This window comes from Cervus canadensis, chromosome 12, assembly GCF_019320065.1.
Source record: "Cervus canadensis isolate Bull #8, Minnesota chromosome 12, ASM1932006v1, whole genome shotgun sequence".
Lineage (NCBI taxonomy): Eukaryota > Metazoa > Chordata > Mammalia > Artiodactyla > Cervidae > Cervus > Cervus canadensis.
This window is the reverse complement of record NC_057397.1, coordinates 59,761,918-59,775,451: the sequence shown is the minus strand read 5'-3', so window position 1 is coordinate 59,775,451 and position 13,534 is coordinate 59,761,918.

Sequence of the window (13,534 nt, the reverse complement as noted above, 5' to 3'; positions counted from 1 at the left end):
TGCAGGAGACTCGAGTTTGATCCCTAGGTGGGAAAGATCCCCTGGAGAAGGGAATGACTACCTACTCCAGCATTTTTGCCTGGAGAATCCCATGCACAGAGGAGCCTGGTGGGCTACAGTCCATAGGGTCACAGAGTCAGACATGACTAAAGCGACTTAGCATGCATAAACACATACATATATATGGGGCTTCCTGGTGGCTCAGATGGTAAAGAATCTGCCTGTAATGCAGGAGACCCAGGTTCAATTCCTGGGTGGGAAATATACCCTGGAGAAGGGAATGGCTACCCATTCCAGTATTCTTACCTGGAGAATTCCATGGACAGAGGAGCCTGGCTGGTTACAGTCCATGGGGTTACAAAGAGTTGGACACAATTAAAACAACTTAGCAATCACACATACATATATATATACATATATGTATGTATTTCAGTTTAGGGTATATCACTTTGGACAATATTCTTCACATTAAAATTTATTTACATAATAAAGAGTTTAACAACTATATAGCTTTCAAAGAGTCTTAGAAGGATGACTGGCCCCTTTGGATATGGTTGTTCAGGCAGCAATGAATTCACACAAAGCGCATACTGATTCAATCTGCATTTCTCCATCCCATAGTGAGGATATTCTGAATAACCTTGTCAGATGTAGGGATAACCTCCAACACCAGCACCCCCCAACGGACCCAAATAGGAATGGTCTACCCTTCCTTACTGATTTCTTTTTAAAGTTTCATAAATTGTCTCTTCAGTTAAGCGTTCTGCAATTTTTCCAGGGAACAGATGCAAACTCGTTGGCTTGTGTTGCCCATGAGTTAACCTTTTGGGCAGCTGGATGGTTATGTTCTTTATTTAGCTGCACCGGGTCTTAGCTGCAGCACACGAGATCTTGGATATCTGCTGTGTAATGCGGGATCTTTTAGCTGAGGTATGTGTGATTTAGTTCCCTGACCAGGATCAACCGCCACCCCCCCACCCCCAGCCCACACTGGGAGCGCAGAGTCTTAGTCACTGGACCGCCAGGGAAGTCTCAGCCTCACTGGCTTAGGCCTTCCAGCCGGTTCCCCCTGTCTGCTGGAAGCTCCATCACTGCCCCAGGGCCTTCGAGGCACCTGAGTCACTTCCTCCTCTTCTCAGTCATGTGCTTGTGTGACAGAACTGCCTTCTTAAGGGCTCCATCTCTCTGGCACCCTTTTCATTCTGGGCTATGAAGTCCCACCTCTAGCTTTGCAAATGCTTTGTAACTGACACCCCGTGAAAGGCAAGCTTCTAGACCGCAGAGCTGGATGCCACCTTGTGCTAGAGCTTGGTCTTGGTGTATCCCGGCTCTCCCCCGAAGAAGCTGGGCACAGCTTTTGTTCTTTTTGTTTGTTTTTCAAAAAACAGAAATTTTCAAACTGTGGTCCCAGTACCTTTCTACATGTCACTGTGAATTAGGCAATGATGCCTTTTTTTCTTCTTGATGAGAAGCGTATCTAGATAGTTGACCCTCATTTTTCACTCTTCTCAAAGATGAAACCAACATGTCAAAAATCTAGCAAATGCACTCTGTTGAACATTCTAGTAAGGGTTTCAAGAGCTGAAATACATTTTTATTTTTACCACATCTTGGACCCCCTTCAGATTCAGGAGGAGGAAGCCAGGGCCTACAGACACTGGAACCGGCCTGTGGTGTGAGTTTTATAGAGCCCCCATGGTGAGATCACTCCTGATCCTCTCTCTTTTCATCTCCACCCAAATACTCCCCAGCGCACTTCTTCAGGCAGGGTTCTGGCTTTCTCGGTACTTTTAGCATTTCTTGACATTCCCTGCCCCTCTGACTCCCTTTATTTCAGGGCTTCCATATTCCAGTCTGAGCCCTCTGTTTCAGTATTTGGGAAATACTGATTTCTTCCAGGTGTTAGCATCCCAAGTTCCCTTTGCTTAATATACAATCTCCTAACTTGAAATCGTCCTTTCCCCCCTTTTTCCATGCAAATTAAGGGGTTGCTCGCTATGTCACGCCTCTTTTCTGATGAACAAATAGCCAAGGCTATGGCTTCATCTGAGTGGTTTTCCCACCTTCTCAAATTTCAGCTTAAGTCTTCTTGATGAAGTTACTGCATCTCTGACAAGCACGTCTTTTCTGACCTTCACAGGGAGAATCCTGGTCCCTGCCAGGAGTCCATGCCATTCTGGCATGACACTTGTTCCCCAGGTTATCTCCTTGCCAAAGGCAATCAAGAGTTTGGGAAACCCTTACAAAAGAGATGACAAGCGATGGCCTGGGCTCACGCCTCACTGTGCTGAGCTGCGGTGGAGCTTTCCGCCCCGCGGCCAGGAGGCCCTTGGGGTAGCTGATCTCAGGGCCAGAACTTGCTGCTGGTTTCAGCGCCAGTCTTAACGTTCCCAAGGCCCCAGTACTGGCTGTGTCCTTCCTGCAGCTGCTGCTCACGTTTGCTAAGTGGGAGGAGGCCTCTTGCTCCTCCGTTATTCCAGTCCTCAGAAGCCAGACTATTACTCAACATTCTGAGGGCCTCAGATGCACCACCTTGGAGCTGGTCAGGCACAGCTGAGGGCACCGCTCAGACCAACGTCCTAGGACTCCTGGACACTGGTTCCCTGCTGACAGGAAACCTGCCGCCCAGTCCCTCGGAGCCCAGCCAACCCTGACTGCCCTGAGCCAGCGGAGCCCCTGCAGACCTGCCCCAGCACCCCCGTGGCTGGGGGCGGCTTTTGTTCTTTTTGTTTGAGAACCTAATCCCAGCAAGTGGGGCGAAGACTCTTAGCTGCTTCTGTCCTCACCACTCACTTGAAAATGCCTGTGTGAAGAACGTGTTAAGATCGCCGACATGCACTGGTGTTGCCAGGAGGTTTCACGTGTCATCTTGCAGGCCTTGGCCTCTGAGGCCTCCTTGTGTCCCCTCCTTGAAGGACCCTCCTCTCGGAGCTGCTGGACCCCCTCCCCCTGGTTCTTCTCTCCTTTCCTGGTTCTAATTCCTCTACCTAACCTCTGAATGTTGGGGTTCCCCAGGGCTTGGGCCTATGACCTTTTTCCCTCAGTGACTTCATCCAATCCTATAGTTTTAAACACCTTCCACAGGTTGACAGCTCTGGAATTTATGTCTCCAGCCCAACTTCTCTCCCAGAACCATATGGCCACCTGAACATATTAAGCTTCAAGTATAATATATGTGACGGTCCCACTTGGCTTATGTGTATCAGCCAAATGTACCCCAAGCTGAGTTGCTAATTTTCTGGGAAACTCCTCCCAGATCTGTTCCTTCTTTCATATTCTCTACCATCTTAGTACATGGCATCACTATCTATTCAGCTGATTAAGCCAGGAATCTGACAGTCATCTTGGATTCTTCCTTTTCTTCCGTCCAGAGAAGCCATCAGCAGGCCCAGATGGTCCTACCTCTAGAATACCTTTTTACACTGGTCCCCTTCTCTAGTGCCCACACTCAGGTCCAAGTCTCCAACAACTCGTCTGGTTTACAGTCACAGGCTCTAATCTGTCTCCACGATCACACTGGCCACCTTCCAAATGATTGTCCACATGGCAAGAAGAATGCTCTTGAGAAGATGTAAGTTGTAACATGTCACTCTCCCTCTCTGAACATCTTCAGTTCTTCCATTTCCATTTAAAATAAAGTCCCAAAGCCTCACCATAGTCCACAAAAGCCTTGCCTCCTAATTGCTTCTTTGCCCCAGCCCATGCCATCCCATCCGTGGAGCATTCGCTTCACTCCAGCCTAAACCTCTTCCCATTTCTAGAATATGGTTTTCCCTGCCTCAGGGCCCCTGTGCTTGCCTCCAGAGAGAAACCTGGTGACCACCCTATGGAGAGGAGCACATACCTGTGATACCCTCATGGCATCCCCCGACCTGTCTGCCCAGCAGACTAGAAATGGCATAAAGGTAGGGGCCCTGCTCTCACGCTCAGGGTGGCACCCCCAGTGCCTGATATGTAGGCGATCAAAATTTAACAATGATCTAGATGTGGGTCCTTTCACCTATAGGATTCTTAAGGGCCAAACTTCATCTGCCACAGTTCCCCAAAAAAGGTATGCAACTTAGGGTCTGTAGCATCCCTTCAAATGTGCTGCTAAACTCTCCTTCAAGACAACCAACCAGCTATGGGGAAGTCCAGCTGAGTGACAGCCCCAGCCACAGACTGCTCAGACCCACACTACTGTCTTCACACTGAGGCTATCCCCGCCTCGACCCCCGCCACTGATAGCTCAACAAGAGTACAATGCTGGGTCACCCCTGCCTGCACACAGTTCCTCTCCTGGGCAATTTCTGAGGGCACCCAACCAGGCTGGGAGAAGCTTTCTCTGAACTGCACTGCAATCTGAGGAGCTTTCTACCTAATTCTTCCCCTTCCTCCCCTCATGGGTACGAGAACCGCACCATGGTCTGAAGGCTTTCATAACCTGTTCCCATCCTCCTCCTTTTATTCTTCACAGGCTCTCATCCTGATCTGTTACAAAAGTTCCAATCCTGTTTTGGCAATGGTTTCCCAGGGGCCCTTCAGAACCCTGAACTGTTGATACTATAAACCATGGTCCAGAAAAAAAACACTCTTATTTGACAATATGTATAAAACCATCTGTTCACTTCCCATACCCCTTCCAGGCACGACCTTCAACTGGGAGAGATTAAAAAATATCAGCTGTGCCCTGGAGCTTTGGTTTACCGCCGCCCAGGGCTCCGGATCACTAGCTGCACAGTCTGGATTTCATTTGACATTTGTCTCCACAGAAGTTGCAGACGTCATCGACTGGCACAACTCAGGCCCTTGCTCAGGCATCTGAGTCCCTCAGTCACCACTCTTGCCCCTTGTTTTGGTTCTGCTAACATAATCTTTGTAGCAGCTGGTGACTGAAAGCTTCAGTGATTTTGTGAGAATGAAACCTGCTCTCCTCAGGAAGGAGAAGCACATGTGATTTTATAACCTGTATGGCCACCCACTCCAGTACTCATGCCTGGAGAATCCCAGGGACAGAGGAGCCTCGCAGGCTGCAGTCCACTGGGTCACAGTCGGATGTGATGAAGTGACTAACACTTTCACTTTCAAGTATATACAAGTGTCTAAGTGGCATTTCTCTGCCTTCACTGATTGAAAAATCAAGATTTAGTCTTACTCTGTGCAAACTCCATGGATACCAAAACTATTTGCTTCAATGTTGTACCCCATAAAGGCACTCAGTAATTATTTGTTAAGTAAACTGTCCTATAGGTTCTTTCGCATTATCCCATTTAAGCCTCAAAACAACACTGACAGGTAGGTATTATCTGCATTTTACTGAAACTCAGAAGGAGCAAGAGGTCCCAAAGTCACCCAGTACTCTCCAACAATTCAGATACCAAATATTCAAACAGTTTATGTGGAGTCAGATAATTAGGTTGCTTATTGTGCTTGGCCTCACGTTTATCAAATACTCTGCTCTACGGGCTCCCCAGGTGGTTCTGTGGTAAAAATATCTGCCTGCAAATGCAGGATTCACAGATTCGGTCTGTGGATTGGGAAGATCCCCTGGAGCAGGAAATGGCAACCCACTCTAGTATTCTTGCCTGAAGAAGCCCATGGACAGAGGACCCCGGAGGGCTACAGTCCATGGGGTCGCAGAGCTGGGCATGACTGAGGGCGCACACACTGCCCTTAAGCATTTAACATTTCTATAACATTTTAAGAGGTAATTAACTCAGTACAATATTATCGTCCTTATTTTATGGCTAGGTTGAGAGACCTACCTAAGGTCACACAGGAAAGGGGCAGGCTGAAACTCAAACACAGATGGGTGCAGAGCCCGTGTTATAAACTCACACCATACTGCTTCATTCCAAATGACAACAATCTCTGCCCTGCCCAAATGATCAGAATTTAAAAAAATAGATTGCTGCATCTTTGGGAGACCAATGAAAAAGGTTTGACAGAAGCAGTAAACCACAGGGCAGAGTTACATATTACCTTTCCTTAAAAGTAAATGGATGTCAGTGTTAAAACAGCAGCTTGGGAAGGTCAAAACTGACAGTGATCCTTTCATTGACAGTATTCTGTTGACACTGACACTACATGACTTAAGGTACCCACGTCAAGATCTAATGATAAAAAGCAAAACAAAATGAGCAGTGTCCTCTAAGGATGCATTGAAAAAACAAAAATGTGTGTGTTTAGGAGAGAAAAAGGTAGGAGAGAAGAGTTGAGTTAAGCAAGCATGTGATGTTTTGACTGAGGTTCGGTGTGCCCAGCAGTTTTGCACTTGACCATTCCAATCATACATCACATTACTGTATTCAGTACTAACAAAAAATCTGCCAAACGGAGGGTTTTGGATTATCCACTGCTGTGCCATTCAGGCATCCTTGACACAGAAAGGGACGAACATTCCAAGTAGGGTATGTAACAACTAGCAGGGTATGTAACAGCTCATCAGACCAGATCCCGGCTGGTGCTGGTATGCGGTCCCACAAGCCCTCTCTGTGTAGGTGCCACCCCTCCAACTGCAGCATCGTGAGGAGGCTGCTGCGGGCTGAGGGACAGGATGGCTGAAGCGGTGGGCATCACAGGCCAGTGGTTATTCCTAACTGGTTAATTGGCAGGGCCGTACTGGTTGGTATAGCTAAAAATCAGTTCTGGACAGAGGTTAATTGGGCACCAACTAGTTTCAACCCTTTAAGAGGCAATGTCTGATACTGGACTTTTTCTTTATTTTAGTTAAAATTATTTTAATGAAGAACCAGCTTAGAATATGAGTGCACAAAACATCTGTATTTGGACTTAAAGGTCACTTCATTGTCTTGATGCATAGAAGTCTTTGAAATGCATTTTTCCTTTTAATTTGTCTTCTCCCAGGAATCTGATGATAGTCACAAGAGCCCACAACAAGATTTATTCTCTTAGGCCTATACTTAAAAGACTTTCAAGAACCAAATGAAAAATGCTAGTGAATTTTGCCTTCTATGGCCATGCTGACATTCTTACAGAAATGGCGCTGAAAGCTGGGCTGTGACATCATGCTGCAGGTCTCCCTCACACTGGAGCTTTGCTCATACCAGCAGTTGGTGTTAACGTGGAAGTCTCTCTTATTAGAACCTTTTAAAACAAGCCAAATCTGGTTTTATATGTGGCTGGTGGGCTTCCTAGTTAGAGCTTGCAAGGTGTTTTACGTCACAGTGACCCAGATTCGTTTAGAAGCAGGCTTTGCCATCTTCGTCAGTAAGTTGACCACTGGTCATTTCTAGCTATACACAACGCAAACAATCATTAAAAACAATAGTACCATTTTGAATTTGAAAATCAAAACACAAGCAAATCAACCCACCAGTCAATAAAACCAGAACAAAAGGTAAACCATTTACATAATTTGTATAAATTAAAAAATAAGGAATTTTACTTATTTTTATATCTGTATGTATTGGTTGACCTGTTTATCATAAAGAACTAAAAATTATCCCCAACAAGAGTAATAAAAAATTAGATGACTTTGAAGAAAAATTCCAAAGCATTTAAGAGCTAAGGAATTTTCCCACTGCTATTCATTCAAAATATTACAATCTTCAAATATCTGCAACACCCACACCCATCCAGACTGGATGGCCTCGTCCAGCAATGCACTTGCACAACTGCCTTCCCAGGGAGTGCCACCTTGTGGGTAGCTAAAAAGAAACGCTTTTGTTTTCATCTCTACCATGTTCAGTGCTCACTACCCAACTCACCCTCATTTTAGAGGTGGACTGTGAGATTCAGGGATATGACTTGAGTTTACTAAAGACACTTAGATTCTAAATGACAGTGATGGATTCTAACCCAGGTTTACCTCGAGGCTGAGATCAGTGACTCCAAAGTATTTCCTTCCTGCTACTAGACACATGCCGTTTGCCACTCACCTGTCTGACACATGACTCTTGACTTGGTGGCTTTCCTTTCTTCTGGAGAGAGCACACTGAAATACAACTAAGTGGGGTTCTTGTGGGGGATGGTCCTGATTGAACCCATCCTAATTCATAAACAGTCTACAAATTTTGGTACATAAGAGGATCACTAGTTAACTAGCTTCTCATCACACACTAGTACACTGCACACCACCCACCCTTCAAAGGCCTCTACACCTGAACAAAAGCACTTCAATCTACTTAAAAACTCTTCCCAGTGCTGCCCAGAGCTTCCCCACGGCCCCTCCACCACTTCCCCAGGCAAACATTGTGGACACATGACCTTGTAACAGATGTTGATGGAGAGCTAGTGTGTATACTTTGAAAATTCTACTTCCAGGAATTTTTCAAGAAAATAACCACTGCTACATTTTTTAACTTATGAGAGTAAAACGGGGACTTCCCTGGTGGAGCAGTGGATAAGAATCCACCTGCCAATGCAGGGGACACAGGTTCAATCCTTGGTCCGGGAAGATTCCACATGCTGTGGAGCAGCCAAGCCCGAGTGCCACAACCACTGAACCTGTGCTCTAGAGCCCTTAGGCCACAACTAATGAGCCCTTGTGCTGCAACTACTGAAGCCTGCGTGCCCGAGAGCCCCAAGTCACAACTACTGAAAACCGAGTGCCCGAGAGCCCCAAGTCACAACTACTGAAAACCGAGTGCCCGAGAGCCCCAAGTCACAACTACTGAAAACCGAGTGCCCGAGAGCCCCAAGTCACAACTACTGAAAACCGAGTGCCCGAGAGCCAGCAATCACAACTACCGAAAACCGAGTGCCCAAGAGCCAGCAAGCCACAACTACTGAAGCCCGCGTGCCCAAGAGCCAGAAAGCCATAACTACTGAAGCCCGCGTGCCTGACAGCCAGCAAGCCACAACTACCGAAGCCCACGTGCCTGAGAGCCAGCAAGTCACAACTACTTAAGCCCGTGTGCCTAGAGCCCACGCTCCCCAACAAGAGAAGCCACTGCAATGAGAAGCCCAGGCACCGCAACTACAGAAAGGCCGTGTGCAGCAACCAAGCACCAGTGCAGCCAAAAGTAAATAAAAGAGTAAACTGGATCTCAGGGGTTAAACTGTGGCCAGAGAGGAATCACAAGGTCTGCATCTCCTTGTTCAACCAACAAGGCCTGGCTGCCTCGAGGTTACTCTATTTTCACGCCACCAATGAAGGCTAGTACAGTGTACACATCCCCAAAGGCAGAAACATCCAAGAGCATGTGTTCAGAGGCTATTTCTAAATATTTTACATTAACATTTTAATTACAAATTAAGCTGATTAGGCTTAAAAACTGAATGTCCTCACAGTTCCTTTTAAACTGTTGGCACTTCTCTCCGTCAGCTACAAACAGGTTTCCCAGGCGGCAGGGCTTTAGGCCGCTCAGAGAAGGGCCCTGATGGCCTGGGTGGGCACCGGCCATGTGGCACTGCCTCGCTTTCCCAGTCGGTGATCTACACCTGCCCCTTCTTTGCCACTCAGCTTCCATCCCTTCCAGGTCTTGAAACCGCACTCCTTCAACCCCAGGGGAGCATCTGGAAGATGAATTCCAAGGTTAAGAACGAGCTGACTCCATACTGGCGCAAAGGGGCACTCATGACCACCCAGCCTTCGCTCGTCTTCTCTTCCTCCAGCCTGTATCTCCTAGGACCCCTTCGACTACTCTTTCAGTTACTGTTTCCAGCTCCTTCTCTACCCATCCTCTAAACTCTCCCAAGTCTTACACCCAGCTGCTTGCTCTTCTGACTATACACTGCCTCAAAGATATGATCTATTTCTAAGGTTTCAAAGATCACCTTTATACATATTAACACAAATCTCTCTCTCCAGTCTGACTTCTCTAAGTCCAGCATCATGTTCCAGACTACATGTGCTAAATACTCAAAAGAAGGTGCCATCCACCCCTTACCGGTCCACTTTTCAAGGGCAAGTATCTAACACTCTTTCACATGGTTTGCAAAACATTTTATACATGGCTTGGCCCCTTTTTACATTTCATATCCTTTTACAAATTTACATAGATCTATGCACCTGAAAGTTGCCAGAAACTCCAGCTTAAGAACAAATATGAACTCAAGATCCCAACTTCTATGCCAAAGAGCAATGGTTTCCCAAGTGAGGTATGTATATTTCAGGTGCTAATGTAAGATAATTTACTAAGTACATGCATGTGATCTATAAATACTTTAGTAGCATATAGATTTAAGAGAACTTGTAATTTAAATGTGGAGTCCACTGACAAGAAGAATGTTATTGACAATATTTACAGTATTACAATACTATTTGTGATAAAAAGAAGCACTAAGTGTGACATCTAGGAAACTATCAGAATACTGACCATAAATACATCCTGTTGTCAGATGTGATCAAGGTATTCTCAAATCCAAATGTGATCAAGGTATTCTGTCTCCTATCCTGACTCAATACTACTCCCTATTTAAAACTTGCATCTGAGAAAGATGAGGACAACTAAAGATCAAGCAGTTCATATATTAAAATAACAAGAGCAATTCTTTCCACTATGTTTTCTGTTTTCCTCGTGACGAAATTTGATCAAAATACAAGAGCAAGAGGGAAAGTAGACAGATTTTCCAAGTGCTGGAAAATCTTGTTGCACTGCCAGACATGACTGGGCAACCTCTTTGCTAAGAACTTTGGGGAAGAGATGCTCATTCCATGGCATTCCAGAAAGCAAGCCATTATCTTATCCATTATCTAAGCCATAATCTACTGTATAGATCCAGGCACTGCAATGATTGTTCTTACAATGAGGTCATCTCACAAGTGGCTTCACATCTACCCCCTCACTGCAAGGGAGACCCCTGGAAGGTTGCTAACGCAGTCAACTGTCTACTCTCCATCCCAGACCTCTTCTTTCACTGAATGGAATCTAGCTAAGCAATGCTTCACTTAAAAACAAAAAAGCCTCTCACCTTCTGAGATGGGCCATTCTCTCTCTGTGGAGAGCGTTTCTCTCTAAATAAATTCACTTCTTACCGATCACTTTGTCTCTCACTCAATTATTTCTGCAATGAGACATCAAGAACCTGACCTTCATTAAATCCTGAGACCAGGGTCCCAATGCCTTAGAAGATAACCTTCCTGGACTTCTCTGGTGGTGCAGCAGATGAAGAATCTGCCTGCTAATGCAGGAGACATGGGTTCGATCCCTGATCTGGGAAGATTACCCATGCCACAGTGCAAATACAGCCATGGGCCACAATTACTGAGCCCAGGAGCTGCAACTACTGAGCCTGTGTGCCAAAACTACTGAAGCCCACCAGCTACAGAGCCTGCAAGCCACAACCACCGAGTCCGCACTCTGCGACGAGAGAAGCCACTGCAGTGAGAAGCTTGTATACCTCACCTGAGGGGAGCCCCGGATCGCTGCCACTAGAGAAAGCCTATATGCAGCAATGAAGACCCAGCACGGCCAAAAATAATTTAAAAGTGACAACCAGCTGTCAATGAATGAAGATGGCTTTGCGTGATTAATGTGTTCAGACTTCCCTGATGGCTCGGCATCCATCCTGCAGAATCCACCTGCAATGTAGGAGATGCAGGTTCGATCCCTGGGTCGGGAAGATCCCCTGGAGAAGGGAATGGCAACCCACTCCATCATTCTTGCCTAGGAAACCCCATGGACTGCATGCCAACAGGCTCCTCCGGGAAATCCCCATGAACAGAGGGGAGCCTGGCTGGCTACGGTGCATGGGGTCGCAAAGAGTGGAACATGACTGAGCGACTCAACAACAAAAAAGCTGCATTCCTATCTTTTAAAACAGATAAATCACGCTTGACTCCTAAAAAACCTACAATAAACTGGCACACTGGTTCTCACATGAAAAAGAAAAAAATGCCAAGACAGACTCCTGTGCAAATTTTGGACTTGCAAACGCAATTTCTATAAATCCTAACTAGATGTACATGTCTCCCACTTAAACTGCCTCTTCTTGGTTTGACTTGTGTTTCAGCCTAAGACCTCTCTTTATGTTTCCCTCCAAACTATGTGTCCTCTGTAAACTGACCACATGCATATTCATCTGCATGTAACACACAGACACAGTTTACACTGGACAGCACAGAGCTGTATGGAATTTGACATGTTGACACATATCTATTAATCCCATCAACACAAAAGTTCACAATTAAAGTCCACTCAAACGTACTACTACCTGTATGAAATCTTGCTACCTTGGTTACAATAAATTACTCTGCCTTGTTGAAATTAGGACATAGTATCAAGCTGCCCCTTGATCTCAAGTATATTTGTACATGCATCTCATAAAAGGACAAATATTTTGTAAATTATAAAGTATTCTACATGTACAGCATTGCCTGTAACAAGTACTCTTTATAGGCTAAGTCACCAAAAAAAGGTAAATCCAAAGAAGTTTTTAAAAAAATAATCTACAAAAGCAATGAGAATGGCTTCTGGCAATTTAGGAAATGCTCCATTGGAAAACAGCAGCATGCTCTGCCATTAACATTCAAGTAGACACAAAAATAAGCCAATTTCTTAAGAATCCTAGAAGAGTAGTATACATAATGCTGGAACAGTAAAAGACTACTCCAGGTGGCTAGGAGAGAATTGGAACGCACCAGGATGTTAGAGCTAGGCCTCAAAAAACAGATAAGAAGAAAGCTGACCCCTAATTGCAAGGCAGAAAAAACTGTGGAGGCAAGAAAGGGGTCGTGAGAGTTACTCAGGAACAGCGAGTAACTCACACAGGAGCATGCCGTCAAATACAGCAGTGGAAGGGGCCGGCTCTGAGCACGCGCTGGAGTAACTCACACAGGAGCATGCCGTCAAATACAGCAGTGGAAGGGGCCGGCTCTGAGCACGCGCTGGAGTAACTCACACAGGAGCATGCCGTCAAATACAGCAGTGGAAGGGGCCGGCGCTGAGCACGCGCTGGAGTAACTCACACAGGAGCATGCCATCAAATACAGCAGTGGAAGGGGCCGGCTCTGAGCACGCGCTGTAACACACAGGAGCATGCCGTCAAATACAGCAGTGGAAGGGGCCGGCGCTGAGCACGCGCTGGAGTAACTCACACAGGAGCATGCCATCAAATACAGCAGTGGAAGGGGCCGGCTCTGAGCACGCGCTGTAGCCTCAGGTGCAGGACTCAGTCAGCCCAGGTGTGTGCGCACCTGCTGGGCAATGGAGACCCTACCTAACAGCTTCAGAAGAAGGGGATGTGACTGGAACTACACAGGACATTAGTCCAAGCGAGGAAAAGGGAGGTTCACAGTAAAAAGATAATGTACACATTTACCTAGAGACTAAGAGCACATTTCCCATCCTGCACTTTCTTTAACATTCTCTCTTGTGTTTTCTGAAAATCAAGACACAAATTATCTATCTCTAGCCTCCAGGCAGCTTCTCATCTGGGTAGTATCTCATCCTAGAACGACAGTAGTTCAGATTTAAGAGTATCAAATGCTGTGAATTTCTACAGCTGAGTTGTGATTATAATCAAGGCCAAATTGAACACTCAATGAGATCACATGTCCCTTTGGTATTTCATTACCATGGGTTCGTTTCATTTCTAGTGAGACTTTCACAAAATACATGGCGTATCAATAGGACTTGCTAACGCAGCA